The sequence below is a fragment of the Panthera leo genome, chromosome B1, assembly GCF_018350215.1.
Source record: "Panthera leo isolate Ple1 chromosome B1, P.leo_Ple1_pat1.1, whole genome shotgun sequence".
Taxonomy (NCBI): Eukaryota; Metazoa; Chordata; class Mammalia; order Carnivora; family Felidae; genus Panthera; species Panthera leo.
Window position 1 is genome coordinate 176,524,010 of NC_056682.1, and position 14,355 is coordinate 176,538,364.

At 35.9% G+C, this 14,355-nt stretch overlaps 1 long non-coding RNA gene across 1 annotated transcript in view; it reads left to right on the forward strand.

Moving 5' to 3' along the window:
• The first annotated feature begins 4,687 nt into the window (after window positions 1-4,687).
• Window positions 4,688-14,355, forward strand: part of LOC122217184 — a 28,238-nt gene continuing 18,570 nt past the window's right edge. Inside the window, exon 1 of the long non-coding RNA XR_006201334.1 lies at window positions 4,688-4,893. This is a non-coding gene — a long non-coding RNA (uncharacterized LOC122217184). The remainder of the gene's footprint in view (window positions 4,894-14,355) is intronic.

A 14,355-nucleotide genomic window follows, 5' to 3' on the forward strand; every position in this document is an offset into this window, starting at 1 on the left:
TTTTTGTCAGCATATTCTGCCTTACTCATTTGAACTTTGTAACTCAGAGTTTTAGCTAGTTATCTTCATCCTTTCTTCTTTTAAAATTGAGTATTTAAGGTTATAAAACTCCATATATATAATGTTTCAGCTGCATCCCACAGGTTGTAATAACTATTGTGATTTTTAGCATTCAAATATAAATCAGTTACAATAATTGCTATAATTTATTTCTAAATCAATCACAGTAGATGTGAAAACATTTTGCTATCATGGTGAGTATGTCTAATTCATTCACCAAACATTTATAGTGCCTATAATGGACTAAGGTTCTGAGCTGCAACAATGAACCAACATTGGAGGACAATGATCCCTGCACTCATGGGATTATTATAATGAAGAGAGATATAAAATAAAAACACTACCAGGAATAAAATATATCTTGTGAGAAGATGATACCTTTTATGAGGTAAATAAACAGACAAGGTGAGCGGGTCAAGCATGTTGGCCAAGAAGATGGGTTATAATTACTGTACTCAGAGCAGACCTTGTTGAGAAGGTGATAAGATCTATGAAGATGACAGAATAAGCCATTTGGTTATATGAGCAAAAGTCTTCTCAATCAAATAAAAGCAGTGCATAGATCTTGAGGCTTGAGACGTATTTGAAGAATAATAAGGCCACCATGGATGAAAATAACAGCCAATATGGAAAATAATAAGGAACTTGCAGGTGAAGGTGGGGGGGGCGAGTGGAGGGTTGGGGGGAGAGGATAGTTGGCCCAAAATATTTGTGCATTATTTTTTTAGCATAAGACGGCACTAGATGAGAAAATAGATGAAAAGCCCCATCATAGAACCTAACCAGAAACTTGAAGACAGAATACAGAACAGAGAATATAGAAAAAAATGGTCATTTGCAGGAAATTCTGGGATCTCCGAAGTTTTTAGCAATACAAAGCTTTTATTTTATTTTATTTTTTAAATAGGTCTGAAATGCTCAAAATTTTGAGAGCAGAGCTGGAGACAAAGTTATCTGAATCTTTTATCTGAAAGTCTTTTTTTTTTTTTTTTTTTGGTATCATCAGGATCACATGTTGTCTTGCCCCAGGCAATCAGTATAAATTATTTTATTCAACTGGCCATTTGTTGAGAATTTTTTGGGAGAGTTGAATTGTTGAATTTCTCATCAATTATATGCTCTGAGGAGAAATATTAGCTTGTGCTATCTGGAATGGATGCGAAATCTTACATAATTGTTAAATTATATAAGCTAAATCTCACCAATAGTGTAAACACAAGCCAAGTGACTGGTAGTTCTTAACTTTAGATTTCTCATTTTTCATTGGAATTTAAGTGATTTTAAGCTTACAAAACTGTTTAGGGGTCACTTAAATAATGTGAAAGGGCTTTATTTTTTTTTTTAATTTTTTAAGTTTATTTATTTTTAGAGAGAGGGAGAGAGAGAGAGAGAAGGAGGGCAGATAGGAAAAGAGAGAGAATCCCAAGCAGGCTCCGTACTGTCAATGCAGAGACCCACTCAAGGGTCAAACCCACAAACTGTGGGATCATGACCTGAGACAAAATCAAGAGTCAGACGCTTAACTGACTGAGTCACCCAGGTGTCCCAACGTGAAAGGGTTTTATTATTAATTATTACCATGTTATTTTTTTCCATGTTGGCAATATTTTTGTATAAAAACATTTTAAAGTATGTATGAATCTGATCACCACTTTCGGCATCAATGTATGAGGTGTCTAGAACTTTATTGCTCTTATCAGATAATCACAGAATTTATAACACTCCTTTTTTTCAGTTTTGATTTCAGATAATTACTGTGGTAGTTTTTAAAATAAATAAATGCTTCAAATTTTGCTTTGTAATACATATCTATAACTATATCTGTATCTATATCTATATCATCTATATCTATATCTATATCTATCTATCTATCTCTGTCTTGTATAAAGACAGAGCATATTGTATGCAAATTTGAATGCAGGAAAGAACAAGGTGTAACACCAATATGAAATCATGACTAGAAAAAAAGAAAAGTTAAACTAAAAATTGAATTGAGGAGTCTTTCAAGTGCTTGATGTTTTCCATGATCACAGCCTAGTCTATTTCCAACTGACTGGTCAGACCAGATTCTTAAGTTTGCTTGCCTTTGGATTTGCAGGTAGATTCTACTGAAGGGAGGCACTGTCCAGAGATTGCAAAGCAGATAAAGGGAGAGGAGAACCTTGATACCAATCCTTCTTTACCTCCATGCCCATGTCTTTCCTCCCAACATGGTCTTACTTTTTGATGTGGCTGTTTTCTTCACCCATGGCCAAGGTGTCTCTCTTAAAGGCCCTCTCCTGGCCTCAGTGCTTGCCAGGTGATATTAATAGCACTCCCTCCTCCTGCTCTGACAACTTGAGGGACTAACAATTTCCTGATGTTGCTGATCCCATCAGTTTTGATTTTCTGAACTCTGCACACATGTCTGTTAAAAGATCTCTGCTATTAAATGTTCCATTTCCCATCAGTATCCTGATGGATACTTGGATCAGTGATTCCCTAAATACAGCTGTTATTTGAAACACTTTAGAAGCTTTGAAATAATGCAGATCTTAAAAAAGATCCCTTCCCTAAAAAAAAGATTCCTTCCCTAAAAAATATTTCAGAAAAAAATTAGCAACAATACTTCTTACTCCCAGAGCAATTAAATCAGAATATCTAGGGGCGCCTGGGTGGCTCAGTCGGTTGAGTGTCCGACTTCAGCTCAGGTCATGACCTCACACTCCGTGAGTTCGAGCCCCGCGTGGGGCTCCGTGCTGACAGCTCAGAGCCTGGAGCCTGCCTCAGATTCTGTGTCTCCCTCTCTCTCTGCCCCTCTCCTACTCATGCTCTGTCTCTCTCTGTCTCAAAAATAAATAAAAACATTAAAAAAATTTAAAAAATAACTAAATCAGAATATCTAGAGCTACTTATACATAGATATATTTTTTTAAGTTTCTCCATGCACTATCAGGAATGAGAAGAGTTGCTCTAAATTTTGGAATCTCAAGCTGACACAGATCCTTTGTGTATTAAACTCTGAAGAGAGACCTGAAATCAAATGTTCCTTCTCTTGCTACTCATTTTATCAGTTGAAAGGGGACTGCTTTATTGTCACTGAGTAAATATGAATGTGTGAATTGATTATCAGTGGATATACAGGGGATAAGAGTATAAAGATATATAAGTCAGACTTGGCCTCGTTTATCATGGAGTATTATAGCTAATTATTAGAATGATGAAAATTTTGCAGATTCTATGCTGCATAAAGTAGACTAGATGGATGCTGTCTGGGACAGCCAGCACTGAAATGTGTTTTTAAGAATGATTGAAAGCCAGAAGGCATGTGAGGATTAAAAGTTGTAGTCACTATTGGACCCCATATATTAAATGTATTTATATGATTACGCTCGGAAAGTTATCAAAACAGAACAGACAGGTAGTGTTTGGGGCTATCATTTTAACAGCAAATTCCTCTGGGCCCCTCATCCTTCAAATGCACAGCTTCCATGCTTAAACATGTACACAGATATTATGTGTGTATCTCTCCATGCAATATTCCATTCATGTTTGTGTTTAACATGTGTGCTGCTATGGTACCCCCCTTTCTTTTTTATCTCTCAGTGTGGATGGTAAGATTTTGGATTATATATGCTCATTGAAGATAAAATCATGCTTATTTTTCTTGCTCTGTGCATTGCTTTGCAGTGTGTAAAATACATGAAATGGAAACATCAGTTGCTTATCAATCTTATTTTAACTGAATTATCTCCTATATCTGGAGTGAAATAAATGTAATGACTAGTATGTATACTAGCATAATATATAGCATAGCATGTATTATGTAGCATAATATATATTATATGTAGCATTAATATATATGTTTTATATATTATAGATTAGCAATAATTAGCATTAGCAACGATATACATATTTTAGGTACCCGAACCATAAAAATACATCCCACAAAGAAGTGTCTTTGAGTAAAATAGTAATTAAATTACCAATTTTTTATTTGCAGTATTTTAAACAGTTTCATAAAAGAAGACTACAGCAACCTTGAATTAGAAGTGCCCTTCAGAGAGTTTAGTATGTTTTAATGCCTGAAGTTTCATATTGTAGTTAAATGTGCTAAGAATCAAAAAAAAAAAAAAAGATTCCTTCCTTAAAAAATATTTCAGAAAAAAAATAACAACATGTGTGTGGGATCTTCTCTGGCTGGTTCGAAATTAAATTTTCTGCATTTACAAAAGCGATTTAAACGTAAAAATAAATTGTTTGATGAGAGATTGATACTGTGAATGGAGAGATGAATTAATCAGGAGAATGTTTACGCGTGACTTTAAAATTCAGGGCACCATTTAGGGCTATAGGTTATAGAACGTTGTGTCCATTAGAGACAGACAGATAGAAAGATTCATATTTCATAATCCCGGATGAGATTACCAGGATAGAGAGTATAAAAATGCAAAATTACCAAAAAAAAAAAAAAAAAGCAGCAGCATCCAAGGAACAATGAATCTCTGAGACATACTACATTTAGAAGTTAAAAAAAAGAAATAGAACCAAAAAATTTTGAATTCAGAAGGACATTCAGTAAGACAGAATTCAGTAAGACAGAATTCAGAATTTAGAATTCAGTAAGACAGAAGGAGCAACACGAGTCAATAAGCATCACAGAAGGACCAGAGAAGTTGAGGTTTGAAGAAGAGGCTGTTTGATTTTTTTAATGCTTCTGAGAGAGTCTGTAAGGTGAGGAGAGACTCAGGACCATTGTTCTTTAAAACAAAGAGGTCACTGATGGTGGATACATGAACAGCTTCACTGGAGGGCTGGCGCAGAAGTTCAGCACAAAAAGAGAAATTAAGAAAGGTAAAATAGACTATTACAAACTTTTTCTGTGTGAAAAAATAAATAGGACACGTACCTGAAGGTCGATATAATCAAGAGAAGTGGCGAGAGAGACAGAGAGAGAGAGAGAGAGAGAGGGAGAGAGAGAGATAAGTTAATAGGACATACGTCTTAGTTTCACAATAATTACACATTTTAAATCACATAAACCTGGAAGAAGTTAATTTTATTTAACCAAAATTAATTAATAAATGACATCAAATTCCTTTACTCTGTTATAAAAAGGAAAATGAGTATGTGGTGGAAAATGCCAGCCACAAGTATAGATAGAAATGGAAAAACAAACGAACAAACATCACTTCACATATGTAAGTTAAAGGATACGCTGAAGACTTTCAATTTATTATCTTGCATAAGAACTACTTAAAGCCATTGGAATCAACATGGTAATGAATGAAGGTGACTAATCTAAAAATATTTTCCCTCTGAACGTGCTGTTGCACCTTCTATATCTCATCATGACAACATATACAGAGTTCTATGTCTGATTATGGTCCAACTATTTGTTTAATTCTTGACTTCTGCTACTATATTATGAGAATGTTTACATCAGGAGCATTAATTTTTAATGTAGTCTCTGGGGTTCTGGTTGAATTCAAATTGTGCTATGTCCCTGATTAGCTGTGTAACCCTACTTAAGTAAGTTATTTAACTTACTTAACACTGTTTTCTTTCCTTGACAGTAGGCCTAATATTAGCACATACCTCGTATGATTTTGCAAGCTATATCCTAACAAACAAGTGTCAGGCTTTTACTTCATTGCATATAGTAAGCACCGAATAAAATTGGCTGTTATTATCTGTGGGCCCTTGAATGTGTTTAGCACATAGTGGGCACTAAAATAGTTTTCTTAATTGAACAAGCAATGAATGAATTACATCAGACCTGAAACTCCAGCCCAGAAATCATTAAAGCATCAGACACTGAAGGTGAAGGTAATATTTCCTTCTTGAAGATCCATGCCAGTGTGTCCATTTTCCCGAGAGCAGCACCAAAGGTCTTTGTTGCCCAAAGCAGTGATTCCAAATTGAGAACAAATTCAGGAATATCATAATTTTGCTTACTCTGTTCTTTGATACCTGGTTCAGGACCAAGAAGGAATGTGTGCTCATGATAATTACAACGATTGTGAAATCTTGATCAAAAGAGGAGATGAAGGATAGCTTCTTGTCAAGGAAAGGAATACAGAGCTGAGCCTAGGGATCTAGTAAGGAGTATGTGGTTTTGTTCAGAATATAGCCAGACTTCTGGGATATAAAGACATAAATATTCTTGGGAGCGATTACATGAAATTTAGCCACCAAAGAAATGTAAGTGCATATTTATCATTGTGACAGTTCCTTTTTAAAGGGAATTTTACGTTGTCATTTGGTATCCATAATCTACAAATGATTGATCATAAATAGTAAAAACAGAATATCTGATTTAAAATGCATTTCAAGTCCTAGAGAAAAATAGAATTAATTTTCTTACAACACAATCTCCTTGCTTTCTTGTACATATGAGTTTGGTGATTCATGATAATATTGCCCACATTTACCACCAATAGGTTTAACTTTTAAATCCACGGGGAGTTTTAAGTATATAAGGAGCACCATAATTCTCCGATGGTTACAAACTGTTAAGTAGTGTTGGTACTGTCTTAAGATTTTTGATCCTCTGAGAGGCAATTAAGATTGGATTTTAAAATAAATTTTGCTCAGTCAGTTGAGTGTCCTACTCTTGATTTTGGCTCAGGAAATGATCTCACAGTTGCTGGGATTGAGCCCTGCATCCGTATTGCCAGTGCAGCCAGTGCAGAGCCTGCTATCACTACCTCTCCTTCAAAAATAAATAAAAAACATTTTAAAAAATAAAATAAAATAAAAAGTAAAATAAAATAAAATAAAATAAAATAAAATTTGCCAAAGTTGTGAGTACATGGAAAGACAGTCCGTGGCCTTGACAGAATTACAAAGATGAATCCTGCAGAGGTGGGAAGGAGAGCTTACATTAAACAATAGATACCAATGGCAGTTAAGAAAATTTATTTTTTATTTTTCATTTTTTTTTTATTTTAGAGAGAGAGTGTGCACATGCATTTGAGTGGGGGAGGGGCAAAGGGAAAGAGAGAGAGAGGGGGGAGAGAGAGAGACAGAGAGAGAGAGAGAGAGAGAGAGAGAGAATCTTAAGCAGGTTCCAAGCACAGTGTGGAGCCCAACATGGGACTCAGTTCCACAACCCTGGGATCATGACATGAGCCGAAATCAAGAGTTGGAAACTCAACTGACTGAGCCACCCAGGCAGACCAAGAAACTTTGAAAACAAACCTACTTTTGCTAATTACAAAATGTATTTGATAGATTCACCTGAGAAAATAATACTGGTAAATTTCCCTCTGGGCTTATGCTTGAACAACAAACAAGGAGTGAATTTCCATTTCCACAGAAACACTACAAAATCTCCTTGTTATTTCCTTTTTTTTTCCCTATCATAGTAAATTATTCTTTGATCTTAGCCGCATAATATCTTTGTGATTGTTATTAGTTCTTTTTTAAAATGTGCCTCTCCACACATGGGTAATTGAGTCTAAATATTTGGAGTCAGTTTGCACAGTTAAACTCTGTCAAAATACCTTGAGGAGTTAGTAAAGAAATTGCATCTTCTCTAAATTAGCGGAAAAAAGCACCGCCTTACTGCTATCATTGGTTGGCTCACAGAGATATAGGCATAAACTATTTCTAAGTAAATAACAGCACTCAGGGCACACAGTACTCACACAGGGTATGACATTGGATGACATTTTCTGGTTTCTATTGGTTTTCTTTTTAAGAGCTATGAAAGTCAGTTAGGGTTTGGTAAATGATTATTTGTCTCATACTGAGAAAATGTATATTCCTTCACGCTACTATTCCTATCATTTAGATGGAAATTACTGTTAAAAAAAAAAACCCTACAATACCTAGTTCATCCGCCCCTTCTTTTTATTGTTGTTATTGTTCTTATTCCTACTTCTGTTCTTGGCTTTGGGGCAAGGGATGATTGTCGTTTGCTCGTTTGTTTAATTAGGTCAATACATCTTGAAATACAAGTTTTAGGAAAACAAATCAGAAATGAAATTGGAATAATACAAATATTAATTATGGATCTTGTATATTACTTGCTGTATGAGAAAGCTTGCACTATGATATTTTAAATATTTGAATCTTTAATTATATGGCAGAATGGCAATGGATTATTTAGGTTTTAAAGTATTCAGCCATATAAGACACTATGTGAATGTCTTTTTGTTTATTTATTTTTAATTAAAAATTTTTTTATGTTTATTTATTTTGAGAGAGAGACAGAGCATGAGAGGGGGAGGGGGAGTAAGAGTGGGGGGTGCAGAATCTAAATCAGGCTCCAGGCTCTGAGCTGTCAGCACAGAGCCCGACTTGGGGCTCAGATCCACAAACCACAAGATGATGACCTGAGCTGAAGTCTGATGCTTCACCGACTGACCCACCCAGGCACCCCTTTGTGAGTTTCTTTTTAAATAATGCTTATGTAAAATAGAACTAGGATTACTTCAGTTACGGTATTTAAAAATGAAATCCATTGTGCACAGTATACTAGAAGTTTTTTAAATCTATTACAACTTTACAAAATAAATTAGTCTCTTGGATACATATTGAAGGAGGAAACACCCAAAGACAAAATATGTCTACTTTTACAGGAACAGATAAATCTCTTTCATCTTCATGGAATCTCTTTAATTTCTCATAAACAATCTGGAGCCCTTTAACTACTGCTTTTCCTGTTTAGTTTCATATCTCACCTTTGGGGTGTTGACACTTTATTTTGAGGCAGCAGATGTTCATTTAATTTTCCTTCTGTATCCAAACGTTCCATCTTCCTCCTTTATAACGTAAAGACCCAGCTCATTCTTCACCTGTCATATTATGTTATTCCTTGCCCTCTACCTCTCCCTATCTCTGAATTGCAGTGCCCTAATTGTTTCCTGCCTATCATGCTGCCCTAATTTTTAACAGCTTATTTTACTGTCCTGCTTCTTTGGATCTGAATCCTTTCGTCCTTCATCCATCTTTTCATTTGAAAGTGTAGGTGCATGGACAAATTTATTTTGGGATCCAAAATTGAAAAGAATATGAAATGTTTACAAGGACACAAGAAAACATAAGATAGTGTGTCCCTTTCCTCTATTTTTATTCTCAACATTTTTTTTTTCAGTTTTACTTATTTAAATGAAATGCACTATTCTAGAGCTTTCAAATAAAATACAGTATCTTTAGAAATACATAGACTTTTAAAGGCAAGATTGAAATACAAAGGAAAAAAGATATGCTTTTTAATTATTTTATTGGTCAGGAGGCCACAGTTTCAAAAAATTTTCTGTTATTTCTGAAGGCAAACTCTGGCCAACTGAATTTAAAAGGTATAAGACCATTTTAAAGAGTTCAAGTGTGTGCTTTTTAAAACAAAACAAAGAAAAAAAGGCAGAAACCAGACTTTTTTATGCTTATTTATTTATTTTGAGAGAGGGAGAAAGAGAGAGAAAGAGCACATGAGCAGGGGAGGGGCGGAGAGAGAGGAGGTGGGGAGAGAGAGAATCCCAAGCAGGCTCCACACCATCAGTGTAGAGCGCAATGTGGGGCTCGAACCCACGAATGGTGAGATCATGACCTGAGCTGAAATTAAGAGTCGGAAGCTTAACTGACTTAGCCACCATGTATCCCAAAAAACCAGACTGTTAAGTATAGACACCCACCTGGTGATGATGGAGAGGAAGTAGGTGTAAGGTGGGTAAAATAGGTGAAGGGGATTAAGAGTACAGTTTCTGTCATGAGCACCGAGTCACGTATAGAATTGTTGAATCACTATGCTATACATGTGAGCCTAATATAACAATGTATACTATGTGGTTATTTTTTTTTTTAAAAAGAGTGTGCTTTTCAAAAAAGTATTTATATACTGATTAACATACTTTTTTATTTTGGTATTAAATAAAATATTATCTTCAGGGGGGTAAGGGAACTTCTCATAAAGGGTAGTGAATTTTAGAATCTTAGATGTGATTCAAGCTAGTGGTTATTTGATCATACATAGCAAACTTGTTTTCCTGGGCAGGAAAATGAGTTGCAAAAGTGACAAGAGAAGCTTATGGGAAAAAACTAGGGCTTCTGAGCCTCCTGAGTTCAGAATGTGTTCTTTGCAATGAAGTACGTGGTTGGACTTTATTCCTCTATCTCTGTAATTCACGTCCAAGAAAATAAACAAACAATAAGCAACAATAAACAAAGCCATTGTGGACATTATTTAGTTCCATATTAAATTTTAATATCAGAGTTGATATTTTTTGGGCAGTGACTTACTCAGTGAAGTTGTTAGAATATACTGACGATTTTACCTCATATTCCAGACCATGGGTGTGTAAACTTTATCTGTGGAAGGCGAGGTAGTATATATTTTAGTCTTTGCAGTCTATGTGATTTCTACTACAACTATTCAACCAGACCATTGTGGCACTAAAGCAGCCATACACAATACCTAAACTCATGAGCATGTCTGTGCTCCAATTTTATTTAGGGACACTCAAATTTCAATTTCCTATCATTTCATGTGTCTTAAGGAGTTTATTATCCTTTAAAAAATCTGCATTAGAAAATGTAAAACTCATTCTACGGTCATGGGCCATAGAAAAGTACTTCATGGATCAGATTGGTCCAAAACAATGTTCTTCCCTGAGTGAAAGACAGTCATATATTGGTGAAAATTGGTGTGGTTGGAAAACTCAGTGGCGTCTTCCATTAAAAATATAATCTTAAGGGAACACCTGGGTGGCTAAGTGGGTTAAGCGTCTGACTCTTGCTTTCGGCTCAGGTCATGATCTCATGGCTCGTGAATTTGAGCCCCGCATCCAGTTCTGTGCTGACAGTTCAGAGACTGCTTGGGATTCTTTCTCGCTCCCTCTCTCTCTGCCCCTCTCCTGCTCACATGTCATCTGTCTCTGTCTCTCTTTCTCAAAATAAATAAACTTAAAAAATCTTGTAAAAAAGTACAATCTTTTAAAAACATTTCAAAACTGATTTTATGGTGCAGAAGTATGCAGAGATATTGGATAAGAGAGACTCACTCACTAAACATGCACGATGTGCCAGGGGCTCCTTAGATACATTGCAGGCACATGAGCAGATGTGGTTAGCACAATCTGTGAGTGAGAATTAAGCATAATAGGGCTAATAGGAAGGGGCTGACTAACTTAGCTGGGGACACTCAAGTATTAGGGGGCTGAACTCAGGGCTGTAATCCAAGTCTGTTGGAATTGGAAACCTAGGTTCAATCCACTTACCATACTTAAATCAAGTTAATGTTAAGTAAGAAAACGTATGTGGTTTGACTCCCAAGTAGTACATAATAGTTCTTCACAAAAGTCTGAGATCGATCAGTGGTGACAGCATTTCAGGTATCATTATGCAGAAAAGGCTCCTGAGAATGTCCCCTGAAAAGCAAATACAAGCTTGGGAAAAAGGATAAAAGGATAAGCTTAGCCCAAATCTACTCAATAAAATTGACTTGCACTTTTATGTTGAAGCATCTGAAGGCCAGGCGGTGGTCTGAGTTCAAAACCGCCGCTTACCCCAAATGAAAAGCAGTCTTTGGAAATAGAGGGATCCTTTGCATTTCTATAAGGTCTTGTTTATGAAAGCAGGGAATCGCTGTTCTAGGAAACTGGCAAAAACTTACATTTCTTTAGTTTTGCTGGCTCTGCAAAACTGTGCGCACAGCTGTACTCAAACCCATTAGCTCAACCTTTCAGAAAATTCTCTCACAGAAATTGCTTAGAGGTACATAGCCTGACAGTTGCTGTGTGTTTTGAGAGCTTTACCTGTCAGAAGCCGGCTCAGCATTCTTTTGCTTAATTGGTCTGTAGAGACTGGTCATTTTAGAGAGAGAAGTTGCACACCTCAGAGAGAATGACATCTACCTCAGCCCATAATCAGCTAATTTAAAGAAAGGGAATACCACCAGCTCCAGGGGCTGCTTACCCTCCACTCTATGTTGAGATGGGGTGAGAGCTGTGGAAAGCATATCAAGCAAGTAAAATTAAGGGGAAATGGGGAATAGAGGAAAACAGTTTTCAAAATACATGAAGTCTATTCCTTCAAATTCCAGCCATATAGACCTCTGAACACGTCAACGTTTTAAAGTTTAAAACCGAAGATCTGATTTTGATTACAGACTACTGAGTCCCGACATTTCACGTTAAGTTACAGCACTGTCTATCACACAGGGTGATTTTCCTAAGATCAAGGGCTTTTAGTTGTGGGAAATGATCATAAGGATAGAGCGAATTGGACCTTGAACATATGAACACGCCAGATAATGCTCTAGCGAGTACAGGAGGGAAATGCATACTCACTTCCAAGCAGCTTAGTAAGGAGGGAGCTCTGCCTAGTGTTAGAAGCTTGGACCCCTGTGCACAGGGATGCTGAGTCGGGTCCTTGATATGCCACGGTCTAACATTGCAACTTTGGGGGCGCTTGGGTGGCTCAGTTGGTTAAGCATCCAACTTCAGCTCAGGTCGTGATCTCGCAGTCTGTGAGTTTGAGCCCTGCATCTGGGCCCTGTGCTGACAGCTCAGAGCCTGGAGCCTGCTTGGGATTCCGTGTCTCCCTCTCTCTCTGCCCCTCCTCTGCTTATGCTCTGTCTCTCTTACTCCCAAAAATGAATAAATGTTAAAATAAAATAAAATAAAATAAAACATTGCAACTTTGGGCAACTTACTTGACCTCCCTTTGCTCTTTAACCTAAGCATCAGACTTGATTGAGTTGTCATTTATGGCAAAAGACAGTTAAAATTCCTCATCTTACCTGTCTACTTTTTAAACCAAAACTTTTATTTTACTTGTGATAAACTTGGTACAGGTACATTGACAAGAGCTCATTACCATGGATCAAACTACAGCTAGCTGGTGAATATGAAGGGAAAAGAAAAGAAAAAGATCAGAAAATTACATTAAATAATATAGTCTTAATGCTTTAAAATATGGCATTTAAATCTTACCATTTTGAAGTAAAAGTAAAAGATAGTCTTTAAAGCATTCTGGTGGCAAATCAGTAATATACGTTAAGATGATGAATACTCAATTGTAATTTTTCTTGATTATAAAAATCTATTATTCACTATGTGAGTATGTCAGAGTCCATAATTATTATATAATTCTACTTTATTTTATAATGAATACTCTTTTTGAAAAATATAGCCAATAAAAATTATTAATTTTCACAAAGAAAAAAATATCAACAAGAAGTGTGTAAAATATATGGCTGACTCTTTTTTTTCCAATTCTCACTTTAGAAAATATTATAAAAGCAAGTAAAAATGTCAAAAAAACACTCAGAGAGTTAAGTCCTTATCATTTGAGCCAGGGCTGTTAAAAATTGAAACAGCCAGAGATATTTATAAAATTATAGCACAGAAGAGAATAATGATGGACGTCATTCCAGAAGACTTATATAGCAACGACTAATACAATATAATATGGCAAATGTGAAATGGAAAAAATCAGAACATTTTTATTAAGTGAATATAGAAAAGGGAGAATAGGTGCTTGGAAAAATATCTGGAATATTGTTTGAATGGCATACAAATTTAATTATATTTCATCATGTGTATAGTAAGAAGCATTGAGGTTATAAAATAATATTCTATAATTTGATATAAATTATTATGAAGAATATGTTTACTGTTATTTAAGTGATGCTGGATGGTCTGATATTATCAGACACAAAATAATATTACAACAGTATAAAATCAGCAATGATTTTAAGGAAAAGACATTTTTTAGTAATCCTTAAATTACTACTGGAATATCCTTTAGATGAACATTTGACAAAAATGTTAGTAGAATCAAAACAAAAATTGTTCAGGACGAAGTCAAACAGGCAAGGAAGACTTTATGCAAGCTATTGTAATGTGGTGGGTGGGTCATAGGCATTTATGTGTGCTAATAGGTCTTATCCAAAGGAAAAGTAAACTTTCTTAAGATTGTTCCACAACTTGGATCACAGCACCCACTGAAGTTAGGCTCCTACCCTCCCACACAGCCTGGGAGATAAGGTGCCATCTTCCTTGATTACATTTCAAACAGATGGCTCAGAGGTCCTTGGAAAAGACAGTTCTGGGTTGTAAAACTGCCGAGAGACTTTTAAAAAATTTTAAATCTCAAAGGGACAGAGAATTTTGCAACTACAAGCTTTCTAAAATAAATGCTCAGAGAAAAGGGGGATCAGCGGCCTGGAGATACACCGAAGGCTCTCTAAAGTTTAGTCAAGTTGAGCAGAAACTTGAGACCCCAGCTCCTGAGTGGCTCAGTTGGTTGAGCTCAGACACTTGATTTCAGCTTACGTCATCATCTCATCATCTCATGGCTCATGAGATG